This window comes from Scyliorhinus canicula, chromosome 7, assembly GCF_902713615.1.
Source record: "Scyliorhinus canicula chromosome 7, sScyCan1.1, whole genome shotgun sequence".
Classification (NCBI taxonomy): Eukaryota; Metazoa; Chordata; class Chondrichthyes; order Carcharhiniformes; family Scyliorhinidae; genus Scyliorhinus; species Scyliorhinus canicula.
In genome coordinates this window covers 55,362,545-55,370,010 of record NC_052152.1, presented here as the reverse complement: position 1 = coordinate 55,370,010, position 7,466 = coordinate 55,362,545, and positions in this window count along the sequence as shown.

The following is a 7,466-nucleotide window of genomic DNA, read 5'->3' as shown; positions in this document are numbered from 1 at the left end:
CCGTCTGCTCCGGGTCACGACGGGTTTACAATCGGAGGTGAGATTAGCAAACAAGGAGGGGGGTCCACTTTGAGGGACGCGAGGCTGCAGACAGTGAGGGGGGGTATAGGGCCGCCGAATTGGAAGGTCAAGGTCTGCAGGTTGCACTGGATGTCCAGTCCTAGGAGTGCCGGTGCGCAAAGGTCGGGGAGGATAAGGAGTTTATAATTTTTAAAAACCTTCCCTTGGACCGTGAGGTCCGCGATGCAGCAGCCGGTGATGCGGACGGAGTGCGAACCTGAGGCTAACCCGATTTGTGTGTTTTACAGGGTGGACAGGGAGCGCGCAGCGTCTTACCGTGTCAGGGTGTCCGAAGCTTTCCGTGCTCCCGGAGTCCAGCAGGCAGCCCGTCTCGTGGCCGTTGAGGTGGATTAGCGTCGTCGTCTTGGCGAGCGTGCTGGTCGAGCTGAATGGCCACGAGCCGCGGAGAAGATCCATTGTCGTAGTCGTCGTCAGCCGAGTAGGTGCTGGCAGGACCTTGTGTGCCAGTCCAGGATGGCGGCGCCCAGGATCCTCACGTGGAGTCGGGGCCCCAATATGGCGGCGCCCAGGACCCGCATGTGGGGTCGGGGCCCCAAGGTGGCGGCGCCCAGGACCCGCACGTGGAGTCGGGGCCCCAAGATGGCGGCGCCCAAGACCCGCACGTGGCATCCGGGGCCCAAGATGGCGTCGCCCGCAGGACCCTCATGGTTGCTGGGGGAGGGGTTAGCGGTGCCGGTTGGCTGATCGGAGAGGCTGAGAGCGGGGGCAGAGAGGCGCGCAGGCCGGGTGCAGGGGCCCGGGAGCGGGGGGAGAGATTGGCGCGCTGCGCTGGAAGGGCCCGGAAGGGCCCAGAGGAGGAGGTGAGGCGCGCCGGCCGGGCGTTGGGGCCCGGGGGGAGAGATTGGCGCGGTGCGCTGGAAGGGCCTGGAAGGGCCCGGAGGAGGAGATGCCCGGTCGCTGCGCGGCACAACAGCGACCGATTTGGCCTGGCAGACCGATGAAAAATGGCCCTTCTTCCCACAGCTCTTACAAAGGGCGGAACGGGCCGGGTTTTGCGGGCGAGGAAGTTTGGCGAACCCACAGAAATAGCAGCGGGGCCCCGCGGACTTGTCGGGGCGTCCCGCGGCGCAGGCCTGAGGGGGGTCGGGAGCGGCGGATGGTGGTGGGGAAGCATGCCAGGAGGCCCAGGGCGCTGCAGTGTGGCTGGGGACGTAGGCGCGGGGCGTTTAAGTCGGCGACCTACTCGGTTTACCGGCTTAAGAAACTGTCCTTTCAGCTTATCCATGGCCGCGTCATACTCTTTTTCTTCCCCTATCATCGCGTAGGCCACGCTGGAATGGAGAATATGAAGCTTCTGTGCCATGGTGGGGGGGGGGGGCTGCTTGCGGTCACCAGGTAGCCATCGAAACACGCCAGCCAATGCTTGAAGATTTCCGATGCGTTCGGAGTTTGCGGGCTGATGCGGAGGCATTCGGGCTTGATCCGGAGCTCCATCTTCAAATTTATAGCTGATTAAATTGATGTACCATCAATTGAACGCGAGACGAGTTGCTGGACAAATGTATGGCTTTAAACAGCTAGATGTTAGCCCTGCGGTCGATTACAGTATAAGGATGACCGCCGGGAGTACTGGGTATTTATACCCCGCCTCAGCCTCTCGACCAATCGGGGAGCCGTCACATGACTAGTCTCAACCAACCGGTCGAGAGGCACATGACCGACCAGGGCCAATGGTAAGCCGGTGTTCTGCACCAATGGCAGACAGCTCTGCTAATCATACCACCACGCCATCGAAGACTCCGGCTGACCAGGCATGCCATCGAAGACTCCGGCTGACCAGGCACGCCATCGAAGACTCCGGCTGACCAGGCACGTCATCGAAGACTCCGGCTGACCAGGCATGCCATCGAAGACTCCGGCTGACCAGGCATGCCATCGAAGACTCCGGCTGACCAGGCATGCCATCGAAGACTCCGGCTGATCAGGCATGCCATCGAAGACATTATCACGCCATCACTGACTGTCTTGTTATCTGATTCGCCAGACGTGCACCTCAGCACCTCGCTACTCACAAGGGGGAGCTGCTTTTAAACGTTCCTTCACCTCTCTCTCCCAGTCACACACAAAGCATGGCAGCACGTAGACCTGCTCCTCACTTTGGTAATGCTGACCTGGACAGTTTTCTCAACACTGTCAATGAGAGACTGGGCATCCTGTTCGCCTTGGGGGTCGGAGGCCCAGCAGCAAGGCCACCAATACCGCCTGGGAGGCAGTGGCAGCGGTTGTCAGTGCGGGCAGCATGTCCAGAAGGACCAGTGTCCAATGTCAGGAGAAGACCAATGACCTCCACCAAGATGCAAGGGTAAGTTACCATCTCTATCCTGGCATCGGTTCCACCTGCCACCCCTCAAATTCCCATCCCCCCCACAAATCACTGGCTGACACCTTGCACCCTCCCCACATACGATCTTTGTGCTTGTCCATCAGCACTCCCTGGCACCCACCAGCACAGCCCCTTCATATCCAATTGCAGCATCCACACATGCCCCAACCCATCAAGCACAGGGCTCACAAAGCCCTTTCTTTGCACCTGTAGTTTTTAAAAATATATTTAGAGTACCCAATTATTATTTTTTCCAATGAAGGGACAATTTAGCGTGGCCAATCCATCTACCTTGCACATCTTTGGGTTGTGCGGGTGAGACCCATGCAGACATGGGGAGAATATGCAAACTCCATACAGACAGTGACCCGGGGCCGGGATCAAACCTGGGTCCTCATCGCCTTGAGGCAGCAGTGCTAACCACTGCGCCACTGTGCCGCCCAATTTGTCTCCGTAGTTGAAGATAGCCCATAATAAGCGGGAAAGTGTCATAATCCGCACTCAATTTACGGGATGGCAATGATTGCCTTGGTGGACAGGCTTCTGGGGCATAATCTGGTGAGCAACACACAGTTGCCGATGCACATCAGGTGGAGGAACGGACATTCAAGGGAGTCAGCAGTCGGAGGTCTGCTGGATCCCAGGACTCAGCTGAATCCCAGTCAGATGCCGAGCCTCTGGACAAGGTTACCCCAGATCTGAGGCAAATGCTAGACACAGCTGGGAGATTCAGGAGGGGATGTCAGCGGCGTTCCAGTGACTGCATAGCCGATTAAAGGAGTCCCAAAGGCTATGGGCGCAGTAGATGTTGCCGACAATGCGTGGCACTAAGGCCAACACTGCTAGAGAGTAGGGAAATGGGGGAGAGGAAGGATTGGAATGGGGAGGAAGGTGGGGAATGGGGGAGAAGGTGGGGAATGGGGGAGAAGGTGGGGAATGGGGGTAGAGGTGAGCTGATAGACAAAGCCTTGTTCTATATGAATCGGGTGAGGGTGAGGGCCTCGCTGGTCCTCTGGGCATGCTGGACCCTCGCCTATGCCTGCCCCCTATCCTCTGGCTCCTCCTGCCTGTCCTCCCCAGGCTCATTCTCCATCCCCTCCTTGTCCACTTCCTCCTCCCCCTCAGTTGAAGCTGCATGTTCCTCCACCTCCTCTTGCATATCGGCCCACAGCTGTGCCAGGTTGTGGAGGGCGCAGCAAACCACCATAAAGTGGAAGACCCTCTGGGGGGGGTGTACTGCAGTGCACCACCAGAGCGATCCAGGCATCCGAACCACATTTTGAGCAATCTGATGCATTGCTGTATATCGAGGTCCATGTTGCCAACCGAAAACATGGGCGTCGTTATACAGGGCCTCCGCCTCGGTCTCAGGCCTCCGCACCCGCATCATCAGCCAGCACCTCAGCGGATATCCCTTATCCTCCAAGAGCCAACTTGTCATCCTGGGGTGGTCCTAAAAGACGCTGGGGATCTCCAAGTATCCCAGGAAGTAGCTTCATGCACACACCCTGGGAAGCATGCACACATGCATGATCCAGAGGTGGTGGTCGTACACGAGTTGACCATTAACGGAGTGGAACCCCTTCCTGTTAATAAAGGGGCACTTCCTGATGTCATGGTGTCCGCAAGGCAACATACGTGCCTCAATTACCCGCTGGACATTCCGGCGATGGTAGAGAATCCTGTAGCCCGGGCATCCTGATGGGCTTGTTCCAGCTCGAAGTTGACAATGTCTGATGCCCGGGCATATAGGGCATCCATGACTTCACGGATGCACTTATGGCTTCAGCTTGGGAAATACCACACAAGTCCCAATTCGAGCCCTGGAATGAACCAGTGGCATAAATATTCAGGGCTGGGCAGCACGGTGGCGCAGTGGGTTAGCCCTGTTGCCTCACGGCGCCGAGGTCCCAGGTTCGATGCCGGCTCTGGGTCACTGTCCGTGTGGAGTTTGCACATTCTCCACGTCTTTGCATGGGTTTCGCCCCCACAACCCAAAGATGTGCAGAGTAGGTGGATTGGACACGCTAAATTGCCCCTTAATTGGAAAAATGAATTGGATACTCTAGAACATAGAACATAGAACAGTACAGCACAGAACAGGCCCTTCGGCCCTCGATATTGTGCCGAGCATTGTCCAAAATCAAGATCAAGCTATCCCACTCCCAGTCATTCTGGTGTGCTCCATGTGCCTATCCAATAACCGTTTGAAAGTTCCTAAAGTGTCCGGCTCTCCGCTATCACAGCAGGCAGTCCATTCCACACCCTAACCACTCTCTGAGTAAAGAACGTACCTCGGGTATCCTCCTATATTTCCCACCTTTTTTTGGTGTGTTTTGGTGTGTAACATTCTGCAGCCTAAATACCGTTCATGTATAAGAAAGGAGGGGTGACAGCAAATCCGCACTGAGCCTGGATTCCCACAGTGGCATTTCCTGTTTCCCCATCAGGAAGACCGTTTTTTCTTTCCAAAAGCTGGTTCAGTTAAGTCTCTGGCATTTCCTCTAATTCATTTGAGTACACATTACAATAAGACATCCTACAATCTGGCCTATTGCATTTGCTGAAACCAAAGTGAGCTCCTCAACACTGGAGAGACTAAATGTCGACTCGGTGACCGCTTTGCAAAACGCCTTCGCTCCATTGACAAGCTGGAGGCAGACCCTCCTGTCGCTTGCTATTTCAACTCACTGTCCTGCTCTCATTTTTTAAAAAAGTTAAACAAAACAAAAAAAAAGATTCGGGTCTAGGGTTACCTTCATGGCTACTGGGAGCGGGTTTCCTCCTCCTCCAGGTGCCAATTCCGTGAGGGCATGGCGCAGGTGCCACGCTGGCTCTGTTGAAACGGGTCTCCTGCAGCACATGCTATCCGTCATCTCCTCGAAAGATCAATGACGCCTGTACACCTTGGGCTGTTGCTGGTTTTCCCCTCTGGATTCCTCCTCGGCCTGATCTGCAGCCGGGTCTTCAGGGTGTGTAGCCGCCCCCTGCACGCGGGGTGCCACTTCCAGCCTGCGGCGACACTGCTGCCTTCTCCGGCATCTGGCCGCCTGAGCTGCCACCAGCATCGCGAGGGTATCCTCTGTGGGACCGACACCACCATCCATTTTGGTATCTGTAAGTATTGGAGAAGGAGATAGACTAACAATCAGTTAGGGCTTCCACCCTGGGACCCTCAAAACCCCAAGCTTCCCCCACCCTTGCATGTCCTGCCTTCTGCCATCCATTGAGCCAATTGTGCCTGAAAATCTTACACTGCACACTCACACCCGGCCACAGCAGGAGCCCCTACACCCCAGCTCCCTGCTGGGATCATAAGGGTTACGTACTCAGGTGCCCTCTGGTGATCCACGCACTCACTCTTTGGTTGCTTGAGAGTTGTGAAGTGCTCTCACAACTAACAAGGCCAATTCCTTATTAGCAAAACTCTTCAGCTATGAAGCTAGAGGCTGCTCACAGTCAAACCAAGTTAAAGTGACCTTCAGCATATGACCAAGAATAGGGCTCTGTCCTGGAGGTGTTTGGTAGGACAGACAGGCAGCATCTGTAGTTGCCCCTGGTATGGGTATCCACAATATTTAAAGAGGGCTTGAAGGCCTCACAGAATAAAAGCTCCTCACCGCCCCCCCCCCCCCCCCCCCTTCCCCTCCACCCCAGGGGCATCCCCTGACCTGGAATGCTTCAGACCACCAACCAAGTCCGACCCCCCCCCCCCCCAGAGGGGCCCCTCCAACCAAGCCCCACACCCCTAAGGGTTCCCCCCCCAACCAAGCCCACCCCCCCGAAGCCCCCTCCCCCCTACCCCGAGCTCTGGGTCAGCAGCTCCAGGACCTTTTGAGCTGCATGCCCGAAAATGGAAATGGCTACTCACCTCCTCAGTTCCCCTCAGCAGCCATCGCGCCAGCAGCCATCGCGCCAGCTCCACGTGATTTCTCGCTGGGGAGCTGGTTAATTTGCAGGAAGCCATTGGGCGGGATTCTCCGACCCCCCGCTGAGTGGGAGAATCGGCAGGGGTCGGCGTGAATCCCCCCCGCTGTCCTCCCAATTCTCCCGCCCCCCCCAAAACCCGGACCGCCGTGAGTTGCGCTGCCCACCTCGGAGAATGGTGGGGACTGGCGCGAATCAATAGGCGCCGGGGCCGCCCAAATTTTCCGTCCCGTGATGGGCCGAAGATCTGCCCGTCTGCAGCCGGTCCCGCCGGCGTAAATCAGAGTAGGTCCCTTACCGGCAGGACATGGCGGCGCGGGCGGGCTCCAGGGTTCCTGGGGGGTCATGGGGGGATCTTGCCCCGGGAGATGCCCCCACGGTCGCCTAGCCCGCGGTCGGGGCCCACCGATCCGCGGGCGGGCCTGTATCCTGGGGGCACTCTATTACTCTGCATCGGCCGTTGTGGTCCTCCGTGATAGCCGATATGGAGATGAACCCTCCCATGCATGCACGAGGATGACACCAGCACACACTGGCGCCCCCGCGCATGCGCCGACTCGTGCTGGCAGAGGCCCTTTGGCGCTGTTTGGCGTGGTGCCAGGCCCCTTCCGTGCCGGCCGGCACGGTGCAAACCACTCCGGGACGGGCCTAGCCCCTTATGGTGTGGAGGATTCCGCACCTTTGGGGCAGCCTGACGCCGGAATGGTTCACGCCACTCCGTCCCACCGGGACCCCCACCCCGCCGGGTACGGGAGAATCCCGCCCATTATATTTTTCTTCAATCTCACTAATGAGGTGAAAATTGATGCAAATTGGGGTTAATGATATGCTTGCCATATTTGGGTGAAATGTGGAACTCGCCATCGGGAATGTGCCAGTAAAATAGCAAATTGATTTGCGCCCAGCGTGTATCTCGATTTTGACAGTTCCTGCTATTTAACCGGTGTGCCCAGATCCGGACTGAACACAACTCGGTGGTCAAATTGTGTGTAATGTTTATTTTGAATTAGCTACTCCTCAGGCTTCGGCTGTGGATAATGACAATTTCCTTCCTATTTGTTGAGGGCAATGATTTGAATGTAAATCTCTGTTATTTGAAGCCTCCATTTCTCAGAACAGCAAACAGTCTCATATA